General features: G+C 35.6%; 2 long non-coding RNA genes across 5 annotated transcripts in view; one reads left to right on the top strand and one right to left on the bottom strand.

Moving 5' to 3' along the window:
* The window catches only part of LOC309861340, a 330227-nt gene that overhangs the window by 62276 nt on the left and 250968 nt on the right, over nucleotides 1–16983 (bottom strand). The window lies entirely within an intron of this gene.
* LOC309861338 overlaps nucleotides 1–16983 on the top strand; it is a 650329-nt gene that overhangs the window by 611079 nt on the left and 22267 nt on the right. The gene's annotated exons all lie outside the window — the stretch shown is intronic.

Genomic DNA, 16983 nt, shown 5'->3' with positions numbered 1-16983 from the left:
GCTTGTTCTTTTTTATGGCTGAGTAATATTTCATGGTGTGTGTGTGTGTGTGTGTGTGTGTGTGTGTGTGTGTGTGTGTGACATCTTTGTCATTTTATCCATTGATAGACTCATAGGTGGCTTCCATATCGTGGCTATTGTAAATATTGCTGCAGTAAAAAAAGAGATACATATATCTTTTCAAATTACTGTTTCTGTCTTTTTCTCCACATTCTTGCCAAGGCTGGTTATTTCTTTTCATTTTGATACTAACCATTCTGTCAGATACAATGTGATAGCTCACTGTGGTATCAATACATATTTCCCTGATGATTAATGATACTGAGCATCCTTTCATTTATCTGTTGCTGGTCTGTATGTCTTCTTTGGAAAATTGTCTATTCATGTTCTCTGCTCATTTTCCAACTGGATTATTTATGGATTTTTGGGTGTGTGTATCTGTTCAGTTATAGGAGTTACTCTTATATTTTTGTTCAGGAAGTTGCCTTTTTGTTTATTGATGGTTTTCTTCACTGTGAAAGAGCTGTTTTGTTTTTTTTTTTTTAATTTTTGTATAGTCCCAATAGTTTATTTTTGGGTTTGTTCCCTTTGCCTGAGAGAAATATCTAGAAAGATGTTCCTGAGGACACCATCAAGGAGATTGCTGCTCCATTACCCTCCCATACCCTTAAAAATTACCCTTAATTCTTACCTCTCAAGACCACTCTCCGCTTTGAGATTATAAGGCCTAACAATAACTGTAACATTAGGATACCGCTATGTCAATGATTCCCAGAAGCTCGCGACTTCCAGATATTTCATGATACCTAAATATATTTAAAGCTCTTAATACTACTCTTTTTTTGTTTGTTTTTGAATACCATCTTCTTCCATTCTATAACTTCTTTAATCCTTACACTGTGCTCTTTAACAGCCAAAATCAATAATTAGTGAACCCCTCTATAATTTTGCTGTTCTTCTGTCTTCTTGCTCTAATAAAAACCTGCCTTTTCCTCAATTAACTGTTTTCTTGAAACCTTCTCAAGTTTATGTTCCTCCCATATCTCTCCTACTATTGGACCCAAAGTAAAAGAGATAAACTGACTGTTTCCTCATTAGCATTTTGAGGTTATCTTTCTTCCCTTATCCCAGAAATCTTCAGCCCTGAATGTCATGTCACCAGATCCTACAATCTAATACCCCTTAGTCATATACTAAGCCATACCCATCAGACATTGAGGATTTTATCTCCTGTCTTTCTTCAATGTTAATTCTTTCCTACAGTCATAATCAAGATATTATAAAACCTGTGATACAATTTTTAAATAATTTTTAAGCCTAGTTGCCATTATTTGCAGGTGTACAACATAGTGATTCAGTGATTCATACCTTATAAAATGCTCTCACAGTAAGTATAGTGACCAACTCTTCCAACCAAAGTTACTACAATATTATAGATTCTATTCCCTATTATGTGCTTTCATCCCCGTGACTTGACTTATTTTAAAACTGGAAGTTTGTACCTCCTAATTCCCTTTGCCTGTTTCACCTATCCCCTCATCCCAGAAGACAGCCACCTGTTTTTGTTCTCTGTATTTACAAGTCTGTTTCTGTTTGGTTTTTGTTGAATTTTGATAGTTTGTTCATTTTTTTAGATAAAACATATAAATAAATCATGGTATTTGTCTTTCTCTGTCTGATTTATTTCATTAGTATAATACCCTCTTGTGTCTATCCATGTTGTCAAAAAAGGCAAATCTCATTATTTTTATGGCTGAGTAATATTCCACTATGTGTGTATGGTACCTCTTCTTTAATCATCTGTTAATGAATACTTAGGTTGCTCCGTATCTTGGCTATTGTAAATAATGCTGCAATAAACTTAAGAGGTACTTACTTACCTCTTTTTTTCCAATTATTAATTTAATTTTCTTTGGGTAAATACCCAGAAATAAAATTATTAGATTATATAATATTTTTAATTCTTGAGGTACTTCCCTACTGTTTTATAGTGGCTTCTCCAATTAAAATTTTTATCAACAGTGCATGAAGATACCCTATTCTCCACATCCGTGGCAACTTTTGTTATTTCCTATCTTTTTTGATATTAGACATTGTGATTGGTATGAAGTATTATCTCTTTGTGATTTGAATTTGTGTTCCCTGGTGATCTGGTGATGTTGACCAAATTTGCATGTATCTGTTGGCCATCTGTAGGTCATCTTTAGCAAAATGTTCACTCAGGTTCTTTGACCATTTTTAATCAGATTATTTGTTTTGTTTCCTGTTGAGTTGGATGGATTTTTTATATTTATTATATATTAACTTTTTATCAGATGTATCATTTTCAAATATATTCCATCCAGTTGGCTGCCTTTTCATTTTGATGATTTTGTTTCATGATTTTTTGATATATGAAAGCATTTATTATGTTCAAAAGATAAATTTATATATTACACATGAAAAGCTTACAAAGCTCAACTTTGCAGGACAGCTTCGTACAATGTAAAGTTAAAATTACAATGAATGTACAACATTTCATAGTATAAGCTCCTGTCTTAGAACAAGATAATGACCATTCTTTAGGATTAAAATAAGATTCAGTAGTAGTCCTCTCTGTAGCTACAGAGAGGAAAAGCACAGATACTTTTTTTTTTCCCACTTTGAAGTTATAAATTTCATCATAGACTAAAAAGCTTTTTAGTTTGATGTAATCCCTGCCTGTTGATGCTTTTGTTTTCCTTACTGGAGGAGACAGATCTGGAAAAATAGTGCTAAGGCTGATGTCCACTAGTATACTAGGCTTTTGTCTAGAAGTTTTATGATTTCATGTCCTACATTTAGGTCTTTATCCATATTATTTTTGGATCTGGTGTAAGAAAGTAGTCCACATTCTCTCTTTGCATGTATTGGTGCAATTTTCCCAACAACTTTTATTGAAGAGACTGTCTTTTTTCCATTGTATATTTTTGTTTTCTCTGTCATATAGGAGTAATTGCTTATATATGCATGGGTTTATGATGAGTCTGGCCTAAGGTTTATCAACTTTATCTCTTCAAAGCACAGCTTTTAGTTTTATTAGTTCTTCCCATTGCTTTTCTTTCATTCTTTCTTTCTTTCTTTCTTTCTTTTTTTTTTTTTTTTTGTTGTTGTTCTCTATTTCCACTCGGATTGTTATTACTGTTCCTTCTAATAACTTTGAACTTAATGTCAGATTAGATTGTTTATTTGGGATTCTTCGTGTTTGTAAGGTAGGACTGAATCTGTATAAACTTCCCTCTTAGAATTACTTTTACTGCATCACAAAGATTTTTTTAACCACTGCTTTCCATTCTTACTTTTCTCTAGGTTTTTTTGTTTTGTTTTGCTTTTTTCCTTCTTGATCTCTTGATTGACTCATTGGCTGTTTAGAAGCACATTGTTCAGCCTCCACATATTTCTGCAGGTTTTTTCCCCCATTATTTTTTCTTGTGATTGATTTTTTTTAGTTCCTACTCTTGTGGTTGGAAAAAATGCTTGGTACAATTTCAGTCTTCTTAAATTTGTTGAGACTTGTTTGTGACCTAATACAAGATACATCCTAGAAAATATTCCATGTGCACTTGAAAAGAAGTGTATTTAGTTGTTTTCGGATGGAATGTCCTGTATGTAGCTGTTAAGTCTAACTGGTCTAACGTGTCATTGTAACCCTACCTTTTCATACTGCTTTTCTGTCTGGATGAAATAACCGTTAGCGGAAGAGGAGGGTCAAAGTCCCCTACTGCTGTTGGATTAATGTCAACCTTTTCCTTTATAATTGTAAATACTTGCTTATTACATTTTATTTCTGTGTTCCTCTGCTATGTGCATGGATATTTACAGTTGTTCTACTCTCTTGTTGAGTTGTTCCTTTTATCATTATGTAATACTCCTCCTTGTCTTTTTCAGTCTTGTTTTATAGTGTAACGTTTCTGATATAAGCATTACTACCCCGGGTTATTTTTCCCTTCATTTGCATGGACTATCTTTTTCCATCTCTTCACTTTCAGCCTGTATGCTTCTTTAGTTCTGAAGTGAGTCTCTTGTAGACAGCATATAGATTTTTTAAAATCCTTTTAGTCACCTTATGCTTTTAAATGGAGCATTTATTCCACTTACATTTAAAGTAATTTCTGATAGGTATGTACCTATTGCCATTCTGTCAATTGTTTTCTAGTTGTGTTTGTAGTTCTCCGTTTCTTTTTCCTTTAGCTCTCTTCCCTTATGATTTGATGACTTTCGTTTAGTGTTATACTTGGATTCCTCTCTCTCTACTTTTTGTGCACTATTATAGGTTTTTGGTTTTTGGTTACCTTGAAGCTCATATATAACATCCTATGTATATAGCTGTCTATAATAAGTCAGTAGTAGCTTAAGTTCAAACACATTCTAAAAGTACTTCATGAAGTATTCTAAAATACTTCATTTTTACTCCTCCCTCCACATTGTGTGTGTGTGTGTGTGTATGTATGTGTATATATATACACATACATACATATATATGAATGATATAATATTTTCTTTTTATTTTGTGTATCCCTTGACTAGTTTCTGCAGATAAAGTTGATTTTACTACCATTGTCTTTTAAACTCCTTTCTAGCTTCATTAGTGATATATCTACTACCTTTAGTGTATGTTTGCTTTTTGCTAGTGTTTTTTTTTTCCTTTTGTAATTTTCTTTCTTCTAGTTATTCTAGACTTTTTCACTTAAAGAAGTGCCTAGTATTTCCTGTAAGCCTGGCTTAGTGGTGACGAACCCCTTTAACTTTTGTTTCTCTGAGTAACTTTTTAGCTCTCCTTTTTTTCTGAATGATAGCATGACTGGCTAAGGTGTTCTTGGATGTACCTTTTTCTCTTTTCAGCATTTTCAGTATATCATACCCTCCTTTCTGGCCTGTAAAGTTTTTGCAGAAAAATGGATTTATGTTTACCTACTACACAACTGTTCCTTTTCTCATATTGCTTTTAAGATCCTCTCTTTATGTTTAGTTTTGCCATTTTCGTTATTTTTTGGCTTGGTGTGGGCCTCCTTCAGCTCAGTTTTCTTGGAGCCCTTCCTAGACCTGCATATCTTTTTTCATTCTTCAGGTTAGGGAACATATCAGCTATTCTTTTTTTCAAATAAGGTTTTTGTCCCTTTCTCTCCCCTGGGATTCCTCTATTGAAAATGTTAGTATGCTTAATGTCACTAGAGAGGTTAAGCATATGCTTGTTTTTAAAAAATTCTTTTTTCTTTCTGCAGTTCAGCTTAGTTGCTCTCTGCTAGACTTATTCCAGATCAATGATCCATTTTACTGAATTCTCTAATCTGTCATTGATTCCCCTATGAGGTGTTTTTCATTTTAGGTACTGTATTCTTTTTTAAAAAAAAAATTATTTATTTGAGTGAAGGAGAGTGAGCATGAGTAGATAGGAAGGGTAGGGGGAGAAGCAGACTCTCTGCTGAGCAGGAGCCCCATGTGGGACTGGATCCCAGGATCCTGGGATCATGACCTGAGAAGAAGGCACATGTTTATAACCAACTGAGCCACTCAGGTGTCACTCATTTTAGGTGTTATATTCTTGATACCTGAGTGGTTCTTTTTAATATTTTCTTTCTCTTTGTTGAAGTTCCCACTGAGTCAATCTACTCTTCCTTCAAGTCTGATGAGCACCTTCATGACCATTAACTTCAACTCTTGATCAAGTAGATTGCCTGTCTGTTTTATCTCTTTTTTCTGGGAAATTGTCTTATTTTTTTCATTTGGAACATAGTTTTTGGTCTCTTCATTTTGTCTGACTCATTGTGTTTCTTTGGGGGTAGGTAAATTGACTACACATTCTATTCTCAAAGGAGTGGCCTTACATAAAAAGTATTTTCTGTTCCACAACTAAGTGAAACAATATGGTAATTGACTTTTTCTGCTTGACTTATTTCACTCACGTAAACAATGAGTCTTGGAACGGTACATCAAAAACTTTATGGTGAGTAACATAAAATAATAAGAATAAGAATAAGAATAAAAATATCTTGTGGTAACCAATATTACAGTCTCCTCCTATTAGTGGAACCAGGTGCTCCAGGCATGCCCTCTGTTACTTGTGTCTACCCTCCTGTTGTGGCTGGACTGCAAGTGATATGCATACACTAGTGACCACAACTTGTCCCTAGAATGGCTGGCTGAGAGGCTCAACTTCAGCTTGCAGTGAGCTGGTGGGTGAGGTACCTCCTTTTCCCCAGAGCTAAACCTGTCTTGAAGAAGGCAGATCTCAGCTGGAGCTGCCTGCCAGAGCTGACAAAGTGTCAGCTGTCTTCCGGGGGAAGACAGGTCCTGACTGGGGTGGGAGCCATTTTGGAGGTACACCTGTTTGCGAGGGCAGGTCCACAGGTCCATTTTTCCATGCTAGATGGAAAAAACCAAAATGGGCTCTTGCAAGTATCTGACTGGCTAGGTTGAAGGGGAGGGGGAGAAAAAATGGCACTGTCAGCATTTGCATTCCAGCAAAAGCTTGTACAGGTCCCAGCCCTCTGGTACACATCCTAAAATGAGTTAGTGGATCTTCATGCATAACTCTGGCACTTTTCAAACTTCACTTACTTGGCTCTGTGTATTTTGCTTCTCTTCTTGTTAGTATGCGATGATTTTTTTGTGTTCCTACCTGAGGTCGCGCATCCCACTCAGGCAGCAGATACAGCCCCTTTAAACTTCGCACTTCAGCATCTCTCCTTTCTCTTTTGCATCTTTTTTTTTTCTCTCTCACCAGATAATTCCAATTTGCTTGGTAAAAACTATCATTTCACTCACCTAAAAAAGCCTTCTATTGATCCCATAATCATCTCCAGCTACCATTCGGTTTCTCTGCTCTACTTGACAGCAAAATCCTTTCCAAAAGGTGCCCATTTCATTTCTCTAATTCTACCTTCCCTTATCATTTGATTTCATTTTAATTAGGTTTTCTGCCGCATCACTTCATGAAGCAGTTCTTATAAGGTGATCAATAGCTTGGTTGAAAATGAAATATGTTTTCAAGCCTGGGCATCTTTGAAAGGAAAAGGGAGCGCAAATGATTATGACACTGAGGAACTGGGTGCAGAGCAGGACTGTCTCAGGTAACTTGCACATGTGGTCACCCTACCAATGATTACAAGGTTGCTAACAGTTGTCTAACCTGGAAGGGAACAGAGGGCAAGAGAAGGAGAGGGATCTTTTGTAGCACTGAAAACAGTTTTTTAGTACTTCATGCATGAAATACTTTATTCTCTTGGCTTCTAGTTCACCACATATGTTGGTTTCCCTCTTCCTTCATGAACTGATGTTTTCAGGCTCTTTACCAGGTTTTTTCCCTCATCGGCACAGCCTGTAAATTGTGGAGTTTGCTAGTGCTTCTCCATTAATTCTCATTTGTTCTCCTTTTTATTTTTTCCCTACGATATTCACCCATTTGATTTTCAATTAAGTAAGGTCGACTATACATTTTCTCCTCTGATGGTTCCACTGCACTCCAGACTCCTCTCTTCCACTGCCTACCCATTGTTAACATTTGGATGTGTAATGGACCTCTTAAACTTAACATAAATGGTAACATTTTCCTCCCAAAGCCTTGGAGCCATTCTTAATTGCATTTTCTCTTACATGTGCCCTAAGGCACTTCTGTCACCTGTATTGCCACCACCCTGGTTCAAGCCTTCATTTTCTCTCACCTGGATTATTGTAATAGCTTCTTTACTAATTTCCTCATTTATTCCCTCAAGCCATCTCACCATCCCCTACATACGTAATCCATTCTCAACACAGCATACAAGGGGAACATTGGACTTTACCAATCAGGATGTGCTGATCCTCTGTTCAGTAACTCTGCAGTGACAAATGGTTGTATTCAGTTGAAATAGTGCAAGTCCTTTATTAACCATAAATCCCTACATTATTATACTCAACTTCATCTCCTACTCTTTCCTTTCTTCCTTATTCTGCTTCTGCCACACTGGCTTTCCTGCTCTTCTTAGACATGCTTGGCATTCACCTGATTCCTGGAATGTTCTTCTCCAAAATTTATGTGTGATTATCTCCCTTATCTTTTTATTTTTCTCTGTATTACCAATGAATTTATTTTTCATTAAAAATATTTTCAGCAAAAGCACACATAGCTATTAGTTTTTATTATATTTTGTGGAGTTATTCTCTGCCTCCTTGAGGGTACAGTATTTACATAAATCGTTTGGAACTCTTCTGTTAAGGAGACTTGCTTACTCTCTTCACTCAATATTTATTGATATCAGTATGAACTCATGGAGATTTATTGCATACTTTGGGTTATAATCCAGTACTACTTTATATTGTTCCTCAAATTGTCATTGCTCTGCCAGGCCGTGTGTGTGTGTGTGTGTGTGTGTATGTGTTTAACCTTTTTAAAGCCTTTTAAAATATTCCCTTGATAGCAGTGCTTCCCCTACTGACTTATTTTAAATTATAACATCTCCCCACCAGATGTTGCTTCTCTGTTCTCCTACATTGCTTTAGATTCTTCATAGCACTTATCACTTCATGGCACTTACTGGACTACTATCTGTTTATCTGTTTATTATATCTACTTTATCTGTTTATTTATCATACACACATGCATGAACACACACACACACACACACACACACATACACACACACACACACACACTGGATGTCTCCTTGCACTGGAATATGAACTCCAGAAGGATAAGGATTGTTACCTGCTTTTTCTATTGCTTTTTCCTCATCTCAAAGAATAGTACCTAAAACACAATAGATATTCAAATATGTGTTAAATGAATATATGAATTGTTGATCTAGCCCACAATGGAGTGTACTAAATGTAACCATAATAAGGATGAGTACTACCACTGCTAGGCACTGTTTAAGTGATTCTTATATTTTTAATCTCATATGCATAGAGAGGAGTCAGTAAGGATATGCATAAAATTGCTAATAAAAGTTACCTTTGAGTGAGGAGATTATAGAAGATGGTTTTGTTTTTGCTGATCTCTCTTTTCTAAATGTTTATCTGTAAAATGTATATTATTATTATTATAATAAAAAAAGATAAATAGGAGATTGTCCCTCTTTTTGCACTCTGTTTTATTTATTTTTCTTGTAGCCAGGCTCTTAGACAGAGACAAAGTGTGATTTAGGAAAAAGACATTTCAAAAATAACTTTTCACAGACAGTGGGTATTTTTTATCCTGCCTTTTAATATATATCAGGTTTGCTTACTATATTTTAAACACTTTTGAGTCTTTAAGAGAAAAAAGTAAGCAAAAAAATTCTCTTCATAGAACTTTTAGCCATACAGTAAGTAAAACCTACTTAACAAGGCATTTCTAGCTTACACAAGGCAAGAAAAGCTGAATTCATTGTTTCTCTGATTTCACTACTGAAATGAAGTCATTAAAGAGTCCAAAAACTGAAAAGCATCAAACCAAAACCTCCAGTCCCCCAAATACCCAATAAAGCCATACTCATGATAAAAAAAAAAAAAAAAGAGAACTCATCTATTCCCTGAAATGAAGTAACAATTTAAAAAACAAAGCGAAAATATAATCTAACACACTAAAATATACTTAGGCTATTTTAAAATAGGCTTATAGACTCAAGTTTTGCTTATAATGTGACTTTGCAAGAATCCAAGCTAATTGAATTTGGAAAGTGTCAAGCACTATTTATAAGCAAAACCAAATGCTGTGAGCTTTTTGAAGCTCAAATGCAGTTTAAGCTTGAGTGAACTCAGTTTATAAATTCAGATTTTTTACTTTCTGAATAAAATGCATATAGGGGTAACATGCTTTCTTCAGCAACTCATTGGGAGTTTATATCTATACATTCTTTTCTGTCTTTTGTGGGTGTTTTTCATTTTGTTTGAAAATTAAAGAAATGCTTTTGTAAGCTTGAAATACAGTTTTGAAGGTGAAGGCATTCAGAATATCTCCCCAAAATATGCTCCTTTGCCACATGGACTGTTTTGAACTAGAGGAAATTAAGACCCACCAGACTCAAGAAAGAACTTTGACCCTCAAAATACCTAAAATAATTGAGATAGTGGGCCTCACCCAGAAAGAGAACTAGTTAAAACCTTTTTAACCTGAATGACCTGATCTTTGGAAGGAGAAATACCAATAACCAAACATCTGCTCTTGTGATGGTATGTGAATTACCCTCTTCCCATTTAAAGGCTGGGTACTGTCCCATTCCTTAGCTTGAGATGGCATATAAGCCTCAGTTGCTTAGCTTCTTACTGAGTCATATTTTCATAGGGTCCCTGTGCGTGTCATTAAAATGTCTTTTTTCCCTGTGAATCTGTCTTGGGTTTGTTTGATTTTTAGACCACTCAAAGAACCTAGAAGGGTACAAGGAATTTTTTTCTTTCTTTCTTTCTTCCTTTCTTTTTTTTCTTTTTAGAGATTTTGTTTATTTATTTGACAGAGATCACAAGTAGCCAGAGAGGCAGGTAGAGAGAGAGAGTGGGGAAGCAGGCTCCCTGCTGATCAGAGAGCCTGCTGTGGATCCCAGGACCCTGAGATCATGACCTGAGCCAAAGGCAGAGGCTTAACCCACTGAGCCACCCAGGCGTCCCAAAGGAAATTTTTTCTAACCAATAAAGGTAAGGGATGGGAAAAGGGCAGTTAAGATGGCGCCGTTTGTCTCCTATCAGTTTAAAAAAAAAAATGCTAGGAATGTAAATGGGGGTTTAAAACACTTTGAAACATTTCTCTTGAGAATTACTTCAGGCTAGGACTTCCAGAATGGATAATGCAACCTGGTTTTTAATCTCTCAAAATTGTACTATAGAGTGTCACTATCAGGAATCAAAATGGGTTAAGCACATTTAAAGTGTCTCATTTCCAGTTGCAAAAGCTTCACCTTCATATAATGAGCAGCCAGGACCCTGGACCTGGGGATGCAAAGAGCAAAGGCTTAATAATAGTACACAAACCATGATGGGAGAACAAGATAATAATATGAGCAGAAACCTGTAGGCTGACAGTATGAAACCATATGAGTGGCTAATATATCTAGAATCTTAGATGCCAATATTAATAATACAGAATGATAACACAAAGCAGCTAGGAGTGAGATGACAGAGTCATTTGAAGACAGCGCATAAAAAGAATACACTATGTCAGTGAATCTAGTAGAACTGCTGCTCTAGGGGCGCCTGGGTGCCTCAGTGGGTTAAAGCCTCTGCCTTCAGCTCAGGTCACAATCTCAGGGTTCTGGGATCAAGCCCCACATCAGGCTCTATGCTCTGCAGGGAGCTCCCCTCTCTCTCTCTCTCTGCCTGCCTCTCTGTCTGCTTGTGATCTCTGACTGTCAGGTAAATAAATAAAATATTAAAAAAAAATACTGCTGCTCTAAACTCCTTGGACACCAGTTCATGTAACTGTCGGTGAAGACTGCCACAGGAGTAGGATACTTAGAATGCCGGTCCTTTTTAACAAGGCTGAGGCACAACACCGATACCCCAACACAAGGTCAAGAAGTGGTGAGAATGCCACAACTCAGAGCTTACTTTCTTTTCTTTCCAGATTTCATGGATTCAGTCCCCTGGTCCTATATATTCACCTGTCCTCAAGCACACTCCATCTTCATAGTAGTGGTTTACTTGATGTTTTTCTTCTAATACATGCCCCCGCTTTCCTTCACGTTCCATTCTTTGGCACAGTGAGAAAGATGTCTCACCCCTTCTCTTCTATTTATGGTCTCTTCTCTGTTGTTCCATCAGTGATCTCAGTATCCAGCCTCCGTATCCATTTCTGTCACCCACTGAACTGTAGTATGTCCTGACCTCTGCCCCATATCTTTGGGACCAACGTCTTGCCAAAACTGTATGGTGTAGAGCATTCACACAAAACTAGGCATCCATTCTAACTCAGGCATGAACTCGTAAGTATGGTGGAGTTAACAACTGATCAGACAGTCCTTTATTAATTGGGAACTACAGTCTCCTAGTTGGTCAGTTAAGAATTTTTTTCTCCGTGGTTCATTAAAGAATGCCAAGAAGCATAAATTCCAAGTTGCCTATGGCAGTGAGCAAGTCTCTGCATCCTTGGATTGATTACTTCTGCCTTACCAGTTTCATAATAATTAGTTTTTCATTCATGCACCCTGAGATAAGTTCCTACAGTATATTTATCTATATAATGAAGGTTGTCTTGGGCTCTGGTTTATAGAGGGACTCTCATTATGATGGTTTTCATTTTATGCTCCCTGAGCTGGAATAAAAATTGGAAGCAGCTTTTCTCAGAATGTTACATAAAATACAACTTTCTCAAGATAGTATTTTTTTTAAAGTTTTATTCCAGAATAAATTAGGAGTGGTGCCTGGGTGGCTCCGTGGGTTAAAATCTCTTCCTTTGGCTCAGGTCATGATCCCAGAGTCCTGAGATGGAGCCCCGCATTGGGCTCTCTACTTAGCGGGGAGCCTACTTCCTCCTCTCTCTCTGCCTGCCTCTCTGCCTACTTGTGATCTTTGTCTGTCAAATAAATAAATAAAATCTTCAAAATAAATTTGGAAACCTCTACATCTTATAGTATATTTAAGGTTCAGAAAGTTTTACACTTAAATCTGCCTCTTTGATTTAATCCATCATTTCCCCAGCTTTTTGGACAAAGTTTTAAAAGGCAATAACCATTGATGAACAGCTTTTGAACTGTTTGAACAACAACACTGACAGCCACAAGAATACAAACAAAAACAAACACACACACACAAAAACAAAAAATGAAAAAAATTCCATGAAATCTATCATAATAAATGCTGTGATTAATTTCTTAGTACTAAGATACCACTGGGCCATCTCTGAAATCATAGATTATGCTCAGAAAATATATGCCCTTCATAGGAGACTTATGTCTTTTGGAGTCAATTTCTATGTAAGCACTCAAGCAAGCCCTTGAAGGAAACTTTACCTGATGGGAAAGTTTAATTGCATCCAAGCAAGTATAATCCAGCTTCCCAGCCTGCTTCCCTGTCTGCCTGCCTTCTTTCTTTCATTATCTCCTTCCTTCTGTTACTGTCCTCTCCCCGTTTCTCCCCTTCCTTTTTTCTTTCTTCTCTTTCTTCTTTCTTAGAAGACTTTCTTGAAGAGGAAGGTAATGAATGCACAAAATACATAAAAATGCTATCAGAGAATGTATCATATCAAAACTGAAATTCATGTATCAAGGTGATAGGATTTTTTTTAATTTATTTTTTATTTTCAGCATAACAGTATTCATTATTTTTGCACCACCCCCAGTGCTCCATGCAATCTGTGTCCTCTCTAAATCCACCACCACCCTCCCTCTCCCCGCCCCTTCAAAACCCTCAGATTGTTTTTCAGAGTCCATGGTCTCTCATGGTTCACCTCCCCTTCCAAATTCCCCCAACTCCCTTCTCCTCTCTAACTCCCCATGTCCTCCATGCTATTTGTTATGCTCCACAAATAAGGGAAATCATATGGTAATTGACTCTCCCTGCTTGACTTATTTCACTCAGCATAATCTCAGATTGGGAGGGAGACAAACCATAAGTGACTCTCAATCTCACAAAACAAACTGAGGGTTGCTGGGGGGAGGGGGGTTGGGAGAAGGGGGGTGGGATTATGGACATTGGGGAGGGTATGTGCTTTGGTGAGTGCTGTGAAGTGTGTAAACCTGGTGATTCACAGACCTGTACCCCTGGGGATAAAAATATATGTTTATAAAAAATAAAAAATTTTAAAAATAAATAAATAAATAAATTAAAAGGTGATAGGATTTTTAGGAAGTGTTTACTGTTCCCTAGATTAGGAATTTTGAGACTTCTATTAAACCATTTCAATTCATAAATTGATGTAGATTGGGAAAAAATATTTCCTACTCCACCATAATTCTTTTTTCTCTTATAACTTTATTTTTTATAATAACATTTTCAAACATTCAAAAATAATTATATAATGAATAACAATATATCCAAAACTGGATTTAACAGTTGTTAACATTGGCATATTTTCTTCATCTACTGTTTGCTAAAGTAATTTTATAGTGAGTTAAAAAAATCATAGCATTCACCTTATGTACTTCAGCATGGGATCATAAGAAATAATGACTTTATGTTAAGTACCACTTACTACCTTTATCATACAGACCAATAATTCCCTGATACCATCTAACATTTATGCCGTATTCAATTTCATGTAAAATCTCTTGATCATATCCTATTATTTTTATAATTTTTGTTTCTTTTAAAAAAACCTTCTTAGGACTATTATAGAGTTTTGAAGAGACCCAACTAGTTGTCTAATAAAATGTCTTACATTTTGGATTTTTCACATTGTTTCTTGTTGCCATTGAAGGTGTTCTTCTAACCATTGTATTGTGCGTAAGTCAGAAAGTCAATGTAAAGGATTTTTAAGGGTCTAGTTAAATATTTTAAAAAGGGAAATTGCATAGTGGATATAACATTATAATCTTATACTTGAAATAAATTTATTGAGTCAATTCTACAGTAAACACTTTACCCAGGAATATATTGGGAATGAAAACTCATTAAATCTTTGCTCCTGCAGACTTCAAGCTCTTCTAAGGTATCAAGCTCTCTGAGTAGACATAGCACTTTTTCTGTCTGAAAAGACAAGTTTTAGGGTTATGCTTTCTCTTTAATATAGGCAGAAGTTCTTCTCCTTTTCTATTTGTATTTTTAAATTTTTAATCAAAATATAGTTGATAACCAGTATTAGTTTCAGGTATATAATATAGTAATTCAACATGTGTATCTATTATGAAATGATCTCTGTAAGTCTAGTTACCATTTGTCACCATACAAAATGATTACAATATTATTGACTATTTCCTATGCTGTACTTCAAACGCCCAGGAATTATTTATTTTATAACTGCAAGTTTGTACCTTTTAATATGCTTTATCTATTTCCCTAATCCTTTCCTTCTTCCCTTCTGGCACCCACTACTTTGTTCTCTATAGTTAAGAGTCTGTTTCTATCTTTGTTGTGTGTTTTGCTTTTTAAATTGGACATATAAGTGAGATGATAATAGTACTTGACCTTTTCTGTCTGATTTATTCCACTTAGCATAATACTCTCTAGGTTCATCTGTGATGCTGGAAATGTCAAGATTTTATTTATTCCTATGACTAAGTAATATTCCATTAGTAATATTGCATTCCTTTCCATACTACAATGTCTTTATCCATTCACCTATCAGGGGACACTTGGGTTCCTTTCATTTGTGGCTATTGTAAATAATGCTGCAAGAAACATAGAGGTGTGTACATATTTTTAAATTAGCAAGCTCAGTTTCTTTTGGTAAATACCCAAAAGCGGAATTACAGGGTCATGTGGTATTTCTATTTTTAATTTTTGGAGGAACCTCCATTATGATTTCCACAGTGGCTGTTCCAGTTTTACATTTCCACCAACAGTGCATGAGGGTTCCCTTTTCTCCACATCCTCGCCAACACTTACCATTTATTGTCTTTTGATACTAGCCACACTGACAGCTGTGAGGTGATATCACATTGTAGTTTTGATTTGCATTTTTCTAATGATGAGTGATATTGAGCATCTTTTCATTTGTCTCTTGGCCATCTCTAAATCTTCTGTGGAAAATCATCAATAATCTGAGTCCTCTTCCCATTTTAAAATTTCTTTTTATTTCCTTTGGAAATGTAGGAGGATATATATATATATGTATATATATATATATATATATGACATTGACATCCTATTAGAGATATTATTTTCAATTATTTTTTTCCATTCAGTAGGTTTTGTTGTTTTGTTGTTGTTTTTTTTTTTTTGCTTTATGTTTCTTTTGCCTGAAGAAGATTTAGAAATATATTGCTAAGGCCGGTGACCAGAAGGTGACTGCTTGCATTTTCTTCTAGGAGTTTTAGGTCTTAGAATTAGGTCTTTAATCTACTTGAGTTTATTTTTGTCTATGGTGTAGAAAGTGGTCCAGTTTCATTCTTCTGTATGGAGCTATCCAGTTCTCATATCACTATTTATTAAATACTATCTTTTTGTATAGGATATTCCTGGCTCCTGTTTTATAGATTGTTACCCTATAAGCATGGGTTTATTTCTGGGTCTCTATTCTGTTCCATTGATCTATATACCTACTTTGTATAGTGCCATACTGTTTTGATTACTATGCTTTATAATACAGTTTGAAATTTGGGAATAGATTCCTTTTTTTTTTTTAATTTTTAATTTTTAATAAACATACATTTTTATCCCCAGGGGTACAGGTCTGTGAATCACCAGGTTTACACACTTCACAGCACTCACCAAAGCACATACCCTCCTCAATGTCCATAACCCCACCCCCCTTCTCCCAACCCCCCTCCCCCCAGCAACCCTCAGTTTGTTTTGTGAGATTAAGAGTCACTTTGCTTTGGTGAGTGCTGTGAAGTGTGTAAACCTGGTGTTTCACACACCTGTACCCCTGGGGATAAAAATATATGTTTATATAAAAAATAAAAAATTAATTAAAAAAAAAAGTCACTTATGGTTTGTCTCCCTCCCAATCCCATCTTGTTTCATTTATTCTTCTCTTACCCACTTAAGCCCCCATGTTGCATCACCACCTCAAGATTGCTTGACTCTTCAGATTCTTTTGTCTTTCTCTATAAATTTTAGGATTTTTTGTTCTAGGTCTGTGAAAAAAATACTATTGGTATTGTGTTAGGGACTGCATTAAATCTGTAGCTTGTTTGGTATTTTAACAATATCAATTCTTCCCATCCATGAGTATAGTATGTTTTTCCATTTATTTGTGTAATCTTTGACTTGTTTCTTCCAGATCTTATCATTTTCAGGGTACAGGTCTTTCATCTCTTTGGTTAAATTTATTCCTAGGTCTTTTGTTCTTTATGATGCAATTTTAAATAGGACTGTTTCTTAATTATTCTTTTTGCTACTTTGTTTTCAGTTATGTTATAAAAATGTAACATGCTGTATATTGGTTTGTTTCCTGCAACCTTACTGAATTTGTTCGTT

This window comes from Mustela nivalis, assembly GCF_964662115.1.
Source record: "Mustela nivalis genome assembly, chromosome: 3".
NCBI lineage: Eukaryota > Metazoa > Chordata > Mammalia > Carnivora > Mustelidae > Mustela > Mustela nivalis.
This window is presented reverse-complemented; position numbering and strand designations above follow the sequence as displayed.